The following is a 16,615-nucleotide window of genomic DNA, read 5'->3' as shown; positions in this document are numbered from 1 at the left end:
CAAACAGATGGAAGTGATTAAGTTATTTGTTCGTAATAAAATAACTGTCTCTTGTTATTAAAAGGAGATGAGCATTTCAATGCAGTGAATACTATTACAAGACCCTAAGCTTTTTTTATTTTCATAGGGGACACTGATATGATAAATCTGATGATTGTCACACAAGTCACACTTTCTTCTTCTGTTGTACTCTGTACCCATTCCATCAAAGAGAAGAGAAAATGGCATTAATCTATAGACAAAAAATCTAGGTGAATGTGTGCTGATGTTTTGGAAATGTAAACACACTCAAGTGCTATGGAATAGAAAGTATTATTTTACCAGAAAAAGTGTCAAAGAGATTTGCTTTTGTACCTCAATGTCCAAGATATGACATAAAATTAGAAATTAATAAGATACACTTCATCAAGAACCATAACTTACCTGACTTATTGCTTAGGAAAAAATATACAGAGCATTCATCCCTCCTCACTGCTTGGTGAATGCTTATCTCCTTCACTCCTTGCAACCACCCAATTAGAAAGGGAAGTATCACTGGGGCATCTCAACCCAACAGTCAGGCAGCGAACCAAACTCCCTACTCCCCAAGCCAGCACTCAGCCACTACTCATACACACACACACACATGCACACACACACACAAAACCTCAGTGAAGGACAAACCAACACTGATATTCCCTACGTGAATGTGTCCATGCTGTGAAATATCGTAAAACCCACAACAATTCCGACCCTGGCCTGCATTTGTGGTCTAATGCATATCAAAACAAAATTTCATACGTGATGTTGAAAGTGCTATATCAAAATATGTAGCATCTGTGTCATTTCTATACATTATTCATTTGCTTATTCAACAAGTATTTAGGAAATACCTACTATGTACTAACTAATGAGAATACAACAGTGAACAAGGGAGACAGTTTCTGCCTCACTGAGCTTCTATTTTAGAAATATAGACAGATAATAAATTAGTAAACAATAAGTAAATGAATGAAATATAAATAAGTAAAATAAAATAATTATCACTATTGATAAAAGAAGGAAGTAAAAAGGGAATTATGACAAAAATAAATGGTGGTGGCATGTGGTGATATAAAGTGATTACTTTTTTAAAAAGCTCCTCTGAACTGGTGATATTTCAACTAAATTTGAAAGTCAGGAGAAAAGCATTTTAGGAATAGAGAAAAACACATATAAAGACTGTGGCAGGGAAGAGTTTCTAGCGACTGTAGAAGACCTGTGACTGAAGTACAAACATAGATAGAGAAAGACAAAGACTAAGCAATGGAATCTAAATAAGAAAATTGAACTTGGCCAACTTCCAATATATTTTAGAGTAAAATCTAGAGAATAGCTTAAAATCTGCAATTTAGAAATATCACCCTGGTTGCTACATGAATACATGGAAGTGGGATTACAGTGCGGGGGCAGGGAAGAGGGGAGGATGTTGTGGCTTAAAGATATAGCAACAGCTGTTTAGAGAAATGAATCACTTGTTTAGAAAATATTTAGAAGAGGCAACTGGCAAGATTTAATGTTGAATTGTATGTTACTGGCACACTACCAAAGTCAGCTGGAATTTGAGCACCATAATGACAAACTTTTTAAAAATGTATTTTTATATCTTCTGTGTCTAAAATGAGATTCAGCAAAAATCCTCAACAAAATACTAGCAAATAGAATCCAACAGCACATTAAAAAGATCATACACCATGATCAAGCGGTTTATCCCTGGAATGAAACGATTCTTCAATATTTGCAAATCAATCAATGTGATACATCATATTAACAAACTAAAGGATAAAAACCATATGATCATCTCAATAGATGCAGAAAAAGCTTTTGACAAAGTTCAATATCCATTTATGATAAAAACTCTCCAGAAAATGGGCATAGAAGGAAATTACCTCAACATAATAAAAGCCATATGACAAGCCAACAGCCAACATTGTTCTAAATGGTGAAAAACTGAAAGCATTCCCTCTAAAAACAGGAACAAGACAAGGGTGCCCACTCTTACCATTTTTATTCGACATAGTTTTGGAAGTGTTAGCCACAGCAATCAGAGGAGAAAATGAAATAAAAGGAATCCAAATTGGAAAATAAGTAGTAAAAGTGTCACTCTTTGCAGATGACATGATATTATACATAGAAAATCCTAAAGACTCTACCAGAAAACTGCTAGCACTAATCGATGAATTTAGTAAAGTAACAGGATACAAAATTAATGAGCAGAAATCTCTTGCATTCCTATACACTAACAATGAAAGAGCAGAAAGAGAAATTAAGGAAACTCTCCCATTCACCACTGCAACCAAAAGAATAAAATACCTAGGAATAAACCTACCTAAGGAGGCAAAAGACATGTATGCAGAAAACTATAAGACACTGATGATGGAAATCAAAGATGATACAAACAGATGGAGGGACATATCATGTTCTTGGATCGGAAGAATCAACATTGTGAAAATGACTGTACTACCCAAAGCAATTTACAGATTAAACACAATCCCTATCAAATTACCAATGGCATTTTTCACAGAACTAGAGCAAGAAATCTTATGATTTGTATGGAAATGCAAAAGACCCCGAATAGCCAAAGCAATCTTGAGAAGGAAAGACAGAGCTGGTAGAATCAGGCTTCCTGACTTCAAACTATACTACAAGGCCACAGTGATCAAAGCAGTATGGTACTGGCACAAAAACAGAAATATAGATCAATGGAACAAAATAGAGAACCCAGAGATAAACCCACGCACAAATGGCACCTTATCTTTGACAAAGGAGGCATGAATATACAATGAAAAAAAGACAGCCTCTTCAATAAGTGGTGCTCGGAAAATTGGACAGCTACATGTCAAAAAATAAAATTAGAACATTTCCTAACACCATACACAAAAATAAACTCAAAATGGATTAAAGGCCTACATGTAAGGCCAGACATTATAAAACTCCTAGAGGAAAACATAGGCAGAACACTCTATGACATCCATCAAAGCAAGATCCTTTTTGACCCACCTCCTAGAATCATGGAAATAAAATCAAGAATAAACAAATATGACCTAATGAAACTTAAAAGCTTTTGCACAGTGAAAGAAAACATAAACAAGACAAGAAGACAACCCGCAGAATGGGAGAAAATACTTGCCAACAAAGCAATGGACAAAGGATTAATCTGCAAAATATACGAGCAGCTCATGCAGCTTAATACCAAAAAAAGCAAAGAACACAACCCAAAAATAGGTGGAAGACCTAAAGAGACATTTCTCCAGAGAAGACATGCAGATAGCTAACAAACACATGAAAAGATGCTCAACATCACTAATCATTAGAGAAATGCAAGTCAAAGCCACAATGAGGTATCACCTCACACTGGTCAGAATGACCAGCATCAAAAACTGTAGAAACAATAAATGCTGGAGAGGGTGCAGAGAAAAGGGAACCCTCCTGCACTGTTGGTGGGAATGTAAATTCGTACAGCCACATAGAAAACAGTATGGAGATTCCTTAAAAAACTTAAAATAGAACTGCCATATGACCCAGCAATCCCAGTGTTGGGCATATATCCTGAGAAAACCATAATCCAAAAAGATACAAGTACTGCAATGTTCATTGCAGCACTATTTACAATAGCCAGGACATGGAAGCAACCTAAGTGCCCATCAACCGATGAATGGATAAAGAAGATGTGGCACATATATACAATGGAATATTACTCAGCCATAAAAAGGAATGAAATTGAGTTATTTGTAATGAGGTGGTTGGATCTAGAGTCTGTCACACAGAGAGAGGTAAGCCAGAAAGAGAAAAACAAATACCATATACTAACTCATATATATGGAATCTAAAAAAAATGGTACTGATGAACCCAGTGACAGAGTAAGAATAAAGATGCAGAAGTGGAGAACGGACTTGAGGATATGGGTTGGGTGGGGGCGATGGTGAAGGGGAAGCTGGGACGAAGTGAGAGAGTAGCACTGACATATATACACTACCAAATGTAAAATAGATAGCTAGTGGGAAGCTGCTGCATAACACAGAGAGATCAATTCAATGATGGATGATGACTTAGAGGGTTGGGATAGAGAAGGTGGGAAGGAGTCATGGGAGGGAGGGGATATGGAGATATATGTATAAATACAGCTGATTCACTTTATTGTACAGCGAAAACTGGCACAACAGTGTAAAGCAATTATACTCCAATAAAGAGCTTAAATAAATAAATAAATAAATAAATAAATAATAAATAAACAAATAAAAATGAGGTTCATGTAGCACATTCCACGTTCTTAAAATTTGACTGAATCTGCCATAAATATTTAGAAATGCCTTGTCACACTCTAAGAAAATCTTGGGATTGTGCCAATAAAATCCAGAGCAAGGAATTACATTTGTGGGAAATTCTTGGGGGAGGTAAGCCCTCCATGGAGACTGATTCAGCACATTTCTTGCCAAGGCTGCCATTTAGAAGGGGATACCTATTCTAAGCCACTGCTTCTCTTATGGCACCTGTATCAGTTGTTAAGGAGGGTTTTGCCTCATTCTGCATTCACGCATTTAGACCTTTCAAGCTTCTGGGATGCAAGCCTACTTGGGGTGAGTTGGTTTTTTTTTTTTTTTGCTGTTTTTTTAAATAAAATTTTTATATATTAAGGTGTACAACATGATGACTTGATATGCACATACATAGTGAAATGATGACTACTGTCAAGCTAATTAACACATCATCTCTTCCACATAGCACTGAAATCTACTGTCTTAGCAAGTTTCCAGTATCCAATTAAGTACTATTAACTATAGTCATCATCCTGCACATTAGATCTCTAGACTTATTCATTCACCCTACATAACTGCAACTTTGTACCTTTTGACCAATAGCTCCCTATTTCCCCCACCCCCCTGTGCCTGGTAACCACCATTCTACTCTTAAATGGATAAAGAAATTATGATTATGTATATACATCTACACACACACACACGCACATTATTCAGCCTTTAAAAAAAAAGGAGGTCCTGACGTTTGCAAAAACATGGATGAAACTGGAGGATGTTATGCTAAGGAAAATAAGTCTGACAAAGAAAGAAAAATATTGCATTATCTTATCTGTAGAACCTTAAAAAAAAGCCTCTTCCTCTTTTAACGTCTGGTGAATTCCCATTCTGTGTTTAATCTTCAGGGATAAAGTATCTAGAGGATGACTATGGAGATACCTAGGGGTACAGAGGCCCTTCCTGTAAGTGAGTGACAGTGAACTCTCCTCAAGGGAGCAAATGCTTTGGGAAAAAAACAAGAATCTGTGCAGAATTTCTTTCTTACTAACAATGCAATGTTCATCCACGTATCTAGCCAAGCTCTGCATAACCACACGGGGAATAGCTATCTGGCCAGTTTAAGTAATTTAGGGAGGCTTTCACATAGATCCTGAAATAGTAAAAGACTAAAGGACTCAAGAGTACTGGGTTACACTCACACTAGAGGCTTTAAAAAAATAGCTATTATCTACAACCATTGTCCATTTTCTTTTCTTAGATGAAGATGCGAATGAAGAAACTAGTATCTCCCAGGGTAAAAGTCACACATTCTAGCTCCACTTAATAACCAAAAAAAAAAAAAAAAAAAAAGATGCTCACAACTGAGGGAAATGGAGACTGGACTTCAATAACATCTGGTAGAAGGATTAAGCTGACACTGAGAGATGGTGAAAATGGAAGGAAAGGAAAGGCTATATTGATCAGGGGGAAGGAAGCTGTAAAAGAAAGAAGTTATTATCCTGTATTTCTTCTGCAGATGAAAATAACCTATCTTTATGGGTTACGTCGCTACCAGTGGAGTGTTCATTTAAATGAAAAAAACAAAAACTAGTTTTAAAAAAGGAAAAAGAAAAATATTTATAAAATTTCAAGTGATGATTAATTGAAAACCCTTCTCCAGAGAAGAAAGGTCCTTTAAAAGCCCCTCAGATCTGCTGATTATGGGACTATGGTGCAGGCTGAGGAGCAGAGCGTTCAGCTTACTGAGCTATGGGCAAGAAGAGTGAAGGAAACATTGAGAAATGGGGACTGAGGTCAGGGGTTGGGGGGAGCACGAAGCTAAGTACAGCAGGAAAGGACTAGATATTTAGAAAATAGAGATATAGGAAATTTGTTTTTAGAAAGTGTTCTTCCTATGTAAGATCTGCGTTAGAGCACAACATCCAAAAAATACATTTTTTATAACATTGGGATAAGGAATCACATAAGTCATTATTTAAAGGCTTTTTATCTTTATAACTCTTCTAACGTTGAATACAGACAAACACAACATTTTTTAAAATTTCTCCAAAATCTTCACAATGAATCGCATTGTAGAAAGTGTAGGGTCTCATCTGACATATGCTCCAGTTTGAAAGGCAGCTGCAGAGAGCATTGAACAAGAATTGAGAGACTTGGATTCTTATCGTAGCTCAGCCACCAAAACCTGTGTGATGTTGGGAAGGTCATCGACCTCCCTCTACATCAGTTTCTCCCTAGCAACCTAATGGATTTTAAAGCTAGAATTTTAGGAAATCTTCTAGCTCTATAATTCTAGGATTCTGTGAAAATAAAAGTAGATGGAGAGTAAAGGTCCCAGAAATGTAAATTAAGAGTTTTTGGTGGGTGGATATATCCAAACGTAAAAGAAACTTGAGCTGATTTCTCCTGTTCTTAAGATATCAAGCTCAGCTGTCTTATTCTGTAAGATAGTGAGGAGGTAGTGCTTGAAAAACTTTCCCCATATAGATGGGTATGTGGACACCGGGACTCTGAGTCTCATAATTAAACCAGTAGCAGAAAATACCAAGAGATAGTACTTGTCTTGCTTTCCTATATACCTTGTTGACCGCAGTAAACTAAGCAAGAAGAATGACTTAGAATCAGAGAAGGACTGATCTCAACAGGAGTGTTTTGAGGATCATTTGCTGCTTGAGCATTTCTCCTGTAATAGACTTAGATACGGAGTATCAGTGCCTTGGTTAGAACCGCAGCTGACCAGTTACTAGCTGTGTGACCCTGAGCGACTCACTTACTTCACTCTGTCTTAAATAAACTATTATCTTTCTTGTTATTGTTGTCCTTGTTATAGTCCCCTTGCAAAGTAGCCAGTTCAGTAGAAAAACTATCATCCTAGTGCATGATTTCCAAAATACTGTCCTTAACATCTGTTTGTACTTCTCTAGCCCCAACTACTATTCTTGGGTCTGGAAGACTACAAACAAGTCTAAGAAATAGCTTAGAGAGGAAGACAAGAACATTTGATTTCTTTTTTTTTAATTTTTTATTGAAATATAGTTCATTTTATGAATTGCCTTTTTTTAAATAAATTTATTAATTTATTGTCCATGTTGGCTCTTCGTTGCTGTACACGGGCCTTCTCTAGTTGCAGAGAGCAGGGACTACTCTTTGCTGTGGCTTTTCTTGTGGCAGAGCACAGGCTCTAGGTGTGTGGGCTTCAGTAGTTAGGGCACACGGGCTCAATAGTTGTGGCTCACAGGCTCTAAAGCACAGGATCAATAGTTGCAGCGCACGGGCTTAGTTGCTCCATGGTATGTGGGATCTTTCTGGAGCAAGGATCGAACCCGAGTCCCCTGCATTGGCAGGCGGATTCTTGACCACTGCGCCACTAGGAAGCCCAAGAACATTTGATTTCTAAACGCTATGATCTCCTCCTGTTTTCCCCAGACTACAGTCCTATGTGACTGTTGGTAAGTCACTATTATTAAATCCTCCTTCTATTCTCAGAAGGCTTGCTTTCCAAAATGCCTGAAAGTTTGTATGAATAATTTCTAACAACCACCAGAGAAATTTGGGCTCCTGTAGCAGTACTCTGTTCACGTCTCCAGTAAAAACTTTACTCATTGCATTGTAAATTTTCAGTTTATATTTAGGCCAAAATAGAACAGAAATTCTGTGCTCCCTGAGATCATGAAGTATGTCTCATTTATACAGCTATCTAGCACACTAAGTTCCTTTGTATGTTTATTGAATGAATGAAAAAATGATTAAATCAATTTTAAGTGAATAAATAAATTGATGACTTAAGAAGAAAAATTGTCAAATTTCTTCCAAATCTAATTGTTTTATTAACTTATTTGTTGTTTTCTGTCTCTGCTTCATGATTCCTGATTTTGTTTCCTGGAATCTTCTTTTTAAAATAGCTATTCTACCCATATCAATTTCAAACAAAAGACTCTTTTGCTTTTAAGTTTCTTTCTTTTTTTTCTTATTCACTTTCAAAGTTGTTGCTACTACCAACTCCAGTCCCTTCAAAATTAAACCTCTCAGAAGGTTATTTTAATGATTTGGCCCTCACTGAAGACCCATAAGTCAAAAAACCTTCTCGGAGATAAAGACTGGTTAGTCCTATAAGTAGGAGATGACCAAGGTGTCTTCTCTGTGCTCTGCTCAGCCTTGAGTTATGGGGATCAAGCAAAAGACATAGTGTGTCCAACTCCATGGGTAAGATCCGGTCCATGTGACCACAATGCTTCCCTGATATTTCCTTGCTTGAGGCTTTCTGCTTCTTACCACTAATTTCTGAGTATTTTACTTAGTTATTCCCATCATTATATCCATCCCATTGTCTCAAAAATAACGTGGTTTATGTAAATATCATAACACCATTCTTCCACTTACCAATTACTGGTGCCAGTGTTGGTGTAGTCAGGAGCTAGTAAGGGTAGAAAGTGCCTCTTTCCCCATCCACAACAGAAAGCTTTGTCTTCTATAGTTTGGTGTGTATCAGTTCCTTCCCTGATGTAACAATGAGCTAACTAGTACCACAGGTTATGACTAACAAAATCAATTCTCTGGAGGCCAGGGCCAGCCAGCTAGGAATCAAAACCATGAGGGAATAATTTAAAAGTTGATGTGTACTTCATCCAAAGAGCATGGAAATACAACTTCTGAGTTGCTCAGAGCAAGTACGGAAAATGGCTAATTTCTAAGGATTGGCAGTGGAAAGTGTTATGGTGTGTGATATGCCCTCTAGAGTATGATGTTCATTTCCAGTTTTACTATCCTATAGGACTGTATCGCACAGAGATGTTGGATTCTTAGGAAAATGGAGATCAGTCCAAAATCCAATATTAATACTACATAATTTGCTTGAACAGTTTATCCATGTTTGCAATGAAGCCCTTAAGTGATAACTCCATAATATTTCTAACTTTATTCATGTCTTTGATATGAGTTTAGTGTTTATCTACTATTTGTCAGACACTGTACTAGGCACCAGGCATAAAATGATAAATAAGAGAGAAACCATCCTTAGTTCCCTAAATAAACTGACTATGAATCCTTAAATACTTGTCTGTATCTCCCACCTAGAAATGTTCTATGATAAATAACATTTTCTATCTCAATTTTATTCTGTCAACCTGATCACCATCTCATATCTCTCAGAATGTTTTTTCCTAAAATCATCTTCATATTATACTCTAAATAACCATACTTAATGCTGGTGAAGTGAGGATGACAGAATTACATTTTAATTAAAAAATTGAATCCTCACTGATCCATGAAAAATCTATCAGGTATTCTTCCACAAACTGTTGAAGATATAAGCTGGATATGAAAAGACTCAGAGAGGGCTTAAAATTTAATTTGTTCTTAACAGCCTCAAAGGGCAAATAGAACAAATGTGTATTTTTAGAGAGTTTGATTAAACACAAAAATTTTCAAAAACTTTAGCTTATTTGTTTTAAATAGTTGAAAAACCTCAATTCAACTTCCTCCAAATTTGTATTAAAGGCACATGAAGGTACACAAATAATGAGAGTATCAGGTTATCTATAAATCCACTAGATTATCATAAAAATAATAGAAAAACCCATGCCTATTTCCATCTGCTTTTTTTATTTAGAAGGTTTCCTAACTCCATTTTGTTGGGCAAGTTACTACCTCTTGGAAATTAATTTTTTCTTATCCAGGATTTAGAGATGCTAAGAACATATAGACTTGTTATGAAATAAAATTGAGACACCATATGTCGCATGTCCTGCACAGAGTCTGGTGCATATTAGAGGCATAAATTATAATCATGACAGTGAAAAAACAAAAGGAATAATGACAGTGTCAATAAGACTAACTGATAATGTATTCCAAATTCTAGTGAGAATAGACATTGATTAACAAGAAAATACTGCTGAATTAATTGTTTTAAAAATCTTCCTAAATTTTAGCACATGGCATGCCTGAGGGCTGCTTCATGAAATGGGGACCAGTTGAAGAATTCATGGCAGTTGCCCTGCATCAGAGAACCTGAGTCATCATCCTCTCTCCCTTCCGAATGTTCTCTGAGAGAGAAACAATCACAGCAACTGAAATTCCAGTGGACAAACTAGAAAAGATTATATTTAGCCCCTACAGGTAAGGTGCTATAAATGCAAGTTAAGGGAGGATGGATTAGCAAGACATGCTGGAAGACTCATCTTTCTTGTGATTTGCTTAGTAAGAGAATTTGGCAGTTAAGGTAGGAGAAAGATTAATAATGAAGTAGAAGTGTATGTCAAAGTTAAAGCAGATCAGTTCCTGGAAACTGGATTGGTTGCTAAAACTTGTTCTTCAGGTATGTTTTTGAGAAGAAGATTATAGAGTCTGAGTACTTCATTCCTTGTCTAAGATTGAGTTAGAATAAAATAATTAGTATGAGATTGATAGAAAACCAATTAGGAAAAATGGAAAAGAAAAACGTGGAACTTTCAACAGAAGACAATATTCTTAGAAATGTTTTAAATAAAATTTTTAAAAAATGAAGAGAGCTTTAGGTTCATATCATATATAAACAATGTTAATTTCCACTTTTACAGAGGTTATCTTTTATGTTATTGCTTTAGCTAAATATTCACACAAAGTTTGGTTGACAAATGAGAGAGTAGATACCCATTTTCATTCCTAACTGTATTTGCAAACTCTAGAATTTACAATATTTTAGCCAACATTAGCATGAAAAATAACAAAAAGTATGCCTAATTTAAAAAGCACAAGGGACTTATGTGAACAAATGACAATTGTCTACCAAAATACACAAATAATTTGAATAAATAGTAAGACATAACATGGTCCTGAATAGACAAAATTAATATTGAAAAATAATAATTTCCCTTAAGTTAATTTATAAACAGTGCAAAATATATCTTGAACATAATTTTGGGGGTATTAAAAAAAATTCCAAATTTCAGGTCTAAAAAGAAATACTAGAAAAATCAAGAATATTTTGTAATGCCAAAAATGATAAACTATAAAGTTATCATGTGGTACTGTCCCCAAAATAGAAAGATGTATTAAAAGAATAAATACAGTAACATATCTAAGAAATAATGAAATTTAGTAAGTAACGCATTAACTTGGAGATGACAAATAATTTAATAAATTGTGTTGAAACAACTTGCTGACCAGTTTTGAAAAAGGAAAATTATATTTTATACTTAACACCTACATAAATTTAAAAAGAGTTAATTTTCTTTAATTAAATAAACTGCTAAAAGTATAAAGTAGCTGTCTTGGAATGAATAAGAACTTAAGCATATCCCCCAAAACCAAAACCAAAAAAAATTATATTTGATATTAAAATTGAAAACTTAATTGCAAACACAGAGAAAAAGTGACAAATTTAAAACAATTGAAAACCATTTAAAAACAGAAAATTTGAGGTAAATAATAAAAGGAAAAATAAATTTGCAGTAAGTACAATATATAAGGAGCACTTTAAAAACAATAAACAAAAGACAAACTTAAAATTTTTAAAAATAGGTTAAGAAACTACAAGCATTTCAGGGGCTAAAGCTTAGCTGGACATACCATACACATATACACTGAAGATTAGCTTATGCTCCTAACTTAATTAGTCAAGGACACAAAATCTAATTGGACGGAAGGTGACAATACACAGCACTGTTCTTTTGGTGTCCTGACCACCAAGTTCTGATATGTGTGTGGAGGGGTCAACCCTATATATCCAACAAACAATGCTCTGAAAACAAGCTGAGTGTCCTGCAATTTAACTCAATTCCAGAGAAGGCAACAGATCCCACAAGTTGCCAGTTGAGTCTAGGTTGTTATCTGTGTTTCTGACCAACTGGCTATAGATCAGAAGTTTCCATGACCCCCTCCTTGGGCTCAGTTAATTTGCTAGAGTGGCTCAGAGAACTCAAAAAAATTTTTACTTACGAGGTCTCTGGTTTATGGTTTATTATAACAGGCTATAACTTGGGAGCCATCAGATGGAAGAGATGCATATGGCAGGCTATGGGGAAAGGGTGTAGAGCTTCCATGCCCTCTCCAGGGAGCCCCTCTTCCAGCACCTCCACATGTTCACCAGCCTAGAAGCTCTCTGAACCTAATCCTTTTGGGATTTAATGGAGGCTTCATTACATAGTCATGATTTATTAAATCATTGGCCACTGTGGATTGATTCAGCCTCCAGACCTCTGCCTTACCCAGAGGCCAAGGAGTAGGGAATGGAAGTTCCAGCCCTCTCATCACAAGGTTGTTTCTCCTGGCAACCAGCCCCATCCTGTCCATGGGTGCTTCCCAAAAGTCAATCCATTAAATATAATGTCATCATATGCCATTAACATAACAACATATTTATGTCTCTCGTCATCAGGAAATCCCAAGGGCTTTAGAAGCTCTGTGCCAGAATTGAAGACAAAGACCAAATGTGTATTTTTTTTTTATATAAATCACAATTTCACAACTAAAAATGTAATTCCCCTTAACTCCAGAACCCTTAATATTGATAATACAGCCCACCATTAGTAGTATCACCTAGGATCTTAAATACTAAATTCTTGTGAATGGTATAAAATAGGGGCTCAGTTTCATTCTTTGGAATGTGTCCAATTTTTCCAGCATCATTTATTGAAGACAGTATTCTTTTTCCATTGTGTATTCATGGTGTTTTGTCCAAAATCAATTAACCATATACGCATGGGTTTATTTCTGGGCTCTCTATTCTGTTCCATTGATCTATGTGTCTGTTTTTGTACCAATACCATATTGTTTTGATTACTATAGCTTTGTAGATAGCTTGAAATCAGGATGCTGCCAGTTTCTTTTTTCTGGAGATTTTTTAGCTATTTGCTGTCTCTTGAGGTTCTGAAAGAATTTTAGGCTTGTGTTTTCTATTTCTTAAGGAATACCACTGGAGTTTTGATAGGGATTGCATTGAATCTGTAGATCACTTTGGGTAGTATGTACATTTTAACAATATTAAGTTTTCTGATATATAAACACAGAATATCTTTCCACTTAATTGTATCTTCTTCAGTATCTTTCACCAATGTCTTATACTTATCAGTGAACAGGTCTTTCATGGTTAAATTTATTCCTAAATATTGTCAAGGAGGGGGAAATTTCCCCCTCTACCTGTCTTGAGTTCTTGTGGCTGGACTAATAATAAAATTGACACAAGACAGATTAACGGGAGAAAAAGAAACAAATTTTAATTTATGCACATGCAGGTCTCATAGAAATGGGACCTAATGATGTGGCCAAGGCAGGCAGTTTTTATACTTTTTGGACAAGCAATAAATTCATGAGGAATTGACAGGACAAGAAAAAACTTAGGCTTTGGGTGCTTAATTATTGAAGAATCAAAACAGAACCTGGGCTTGGGGTAGTCAATTAAAGTAACAAGGTTTGTTTATACAACTTTCCCACCCAGATTCCCTATCTCTGGCAATAAGGGTGTCATTCTACTTTCAGATGCAGGAAGGACACCTTTCACGTGGGAGATTAATTTCTTGCTTTCAAGGGGACAGAGGAGGGTTAGAGTTTTCTTCTTGCTCAGCTACTTCTCAATGAACTTCAATTCAAAACAACGAAGATGCCATCGTGGCATATTTGGGGGAAGCCCACCCTGAGCCCCAACAGTATTTTGTTGCTTTTGGTGCTACTGTAAATGAGGTTTTCTTAATTTCTCTCTCTGATAGTTTGGTGTTAGTGTATAGAAATACAACTGATTTTGTATCTTGATTTTGTATCTTGCAACTTTACTGAGCAACTTTATTGAATTTGTTTATTAGCTCTTTTGACCTGAAATAAATAGACTGCCAGATATTTCTCCAGCAAACATGTGTTTATTTAGGATCAACAGAGAATTTCAGTTTGGGGTCTGCAACCATGGCCAGCCTTGTGTAAGTCCCTGCACATTGAGAGAAAGAGAATGCTTTTGTAGAGAAGAAGAGGAAGGTGGAAGGCTTTTCATTGGCTAAGTCCTTACCAGGAAAGAAGGGGAGTCTTTCATCTTCTGCTGGCTCTATTGTTGTAGAGCATGAGAGGTCCTCTTTCTTTTCTCCCAACTCTATTTAATTGAGGTTTCTGTTTATTAAAATTTTACAGCTCTCTAACAGTTTTCTGGTGGAGTCTATGGGGTTTTCTATGTATAATATCATGTCACCTGCAGACAAAGACAGTTTTACATTTAAGTAAAATATACCTGATCGATGATTTTGTTCTGTATAGAATTCTAGGCTGAAAATCAGTTTCAGGCACTTTTCCACTGTATTGTAGGGTCCAGTGTTGCTACTGAGCACTCTAATGCCTTTTGAATTTTGTTCACTTATTTGTAACCTTTTTTTTTTTTTTTTTTTTTGGTCTCTCGCTTAATAATTTTATAATCTTCTCAATCTCTAGGGTAACAAAATTTCACAAACATAGTATTGTTTTCTCATTGTTATGGTGGGCACTCAGTTAATCTTTTGTATCTGGAGACTTAAACCTTTCTGTTCTGAGGTTTCATTGTTTCTTTTAAATTCTTCCCCTCTGTCTTCTCTGTTCTCCTGGAACAAATATGAGTTGAATGACTTGGATTGATTCTTGGCTTGATTCTTTATATTTCTTGGTTTTATTCTTTTCTATTTTCCATTCCTTTGATTTTTTTTTTATTCTACTTTCATGGAGATTTATCTGATTCTATCTAATCCCCTATCAGGATTACAAATACTTTCTCTCATAAGTGTGAAGATATGAATGGTATTTTAAAGTGTATTTTTTCCTGTGTTATGTCTGCTTCCACCAGATTCCTCTTGTTCTTCCTTGAGGTTCGGTTGTTTTCTTCAAATATCTAATGTATGTTAAAGAATTAGGTAGCAAAAATTTCACCAAAAGCTCTGGATCGATAAAGCAGAGCTTACTAATTGGTAGTCTTCTGATCCGGATTCCAGTTGAGAAGCAGCCATTCCATTTGTGATCACTAAAAGCAGATGTGGAAGAATTTTCTTTAACATAATTCAGTTTCTTAATGCAAATATGCCAATATTCTGTCTGCAAAGTTTATGCCAACATGAGCATCTGGAAGTGAGGGGTGGAAAGACAGGATGGGAGATTGAACCATTCCTTCCTGTTAATCTCCGTTATCAGTTCTGCACCCCACCACCTCCCCTATCTGGTGTCCTGGCATCTGCATCAGAGGTTCTGGCAGATAAATCTATGTTTCTCCTCAGTATTCCTCTCAGTCAGCCATTTAGTTAGCCTTCTCTACTCTGCCAAATCAATTACTAAGCCTTTGTCTTTTCTTTTCCAAACATTTGTTGGCATCTTTTGTCTGCATCTAACTTCTGTCCCATTATCTTTGCTCTTGTGAGTCTACACTTTTTCCCCTTTGTTGTTGTTGTTGTTATTATTATTATTACCATTATTTTATTTAGAACTAAGAAGAGAAAAGGAAAACTAATATAGCCTACAATTTTAAATATAATTTCAGTGTATTTATTATTTTTTAATTAGGTATTTATAAATAGAATAGAATGATGCTTTTTTGCAGAGGAAATGTAGTATAAAAAATAATTACAAGGGGGAGTCAAAAATTATCCACACACTGGCTATAGAATTTATTTTCATTAACTTTTAGAAAGACAAACACATCATTTTTCAACATAATCTCCTTGCTTTTCAATACGCTTTGTCCATCTGTCAATAAGCTTTCGAATTCCCTCATTAAAAAATATTTTAGGATGAGCTGCAAGCCACCCTCGCTGTCTTCACTTCTTCATCAGAAGTGAATCTTCGGCACTCCGAGAATAGTTCAGGACCCTGAAAGCACAAAGGGTATCGTGTTGGAAACTGATCTTAAGTTAGGAAAAAAGAAAAACCACTGTTCATCAAGATGCCATGCCAAGAAGGCAAGAACTGTTCAAAGTGCTGTTCCTATGATTTTACAAAATGAATAAGATGCTTTTATGTCAATGTTGTCAATGATAGTCTACTAAATAAATCACAGTCTGGCAAAAAAAAAATAGTGCATCTTTGTCCTCATAGGGCTGCTTTCAGAGGACCAAACAGGTGAATGTCCAATGGAGCAAGATCAGGACTATAGGGAGGATGCTTTAACACCTCAAAACAAAGTTTTTGCAGAGTGTTGACAGTGTGGGCAAAAGTGTGCGGCCATGCACACCCTCAGACCACAAAAAACAAATCACCGCATGCTGCTCTTCTTTCATGCAAATCACAAGTGGGGCATCCATTTTTGCTCGCCCTGCAGTTACAAATGAACTGATGTAACACGTTCACACCTGCATAGCAGTGACTGGGGAGACAACAGCCTTGAGTGGAAAGTGCTGATAAGACAGGTCGGCCAACAGAAGTTTTAATATAA

The sequence above is a fragment of the Hippopotamus amphibius genome, chromosome 2, assembly GCF_030028045.1.
Source record: "Hippopotamus amphibius kiboko isolate mHipAmp2 chromosome 2, mHipAmp2.hap2, whole genome shotgun sequence".
NCBI lineage: Eukaryota > Metazoa > Chordata > Mammalia > Artiodactyla > Hippopotamidae > Hippopotamus > Hippopotamus amphibius.
Note: the sequence above shows the minus strand (reverse complement) of the source record.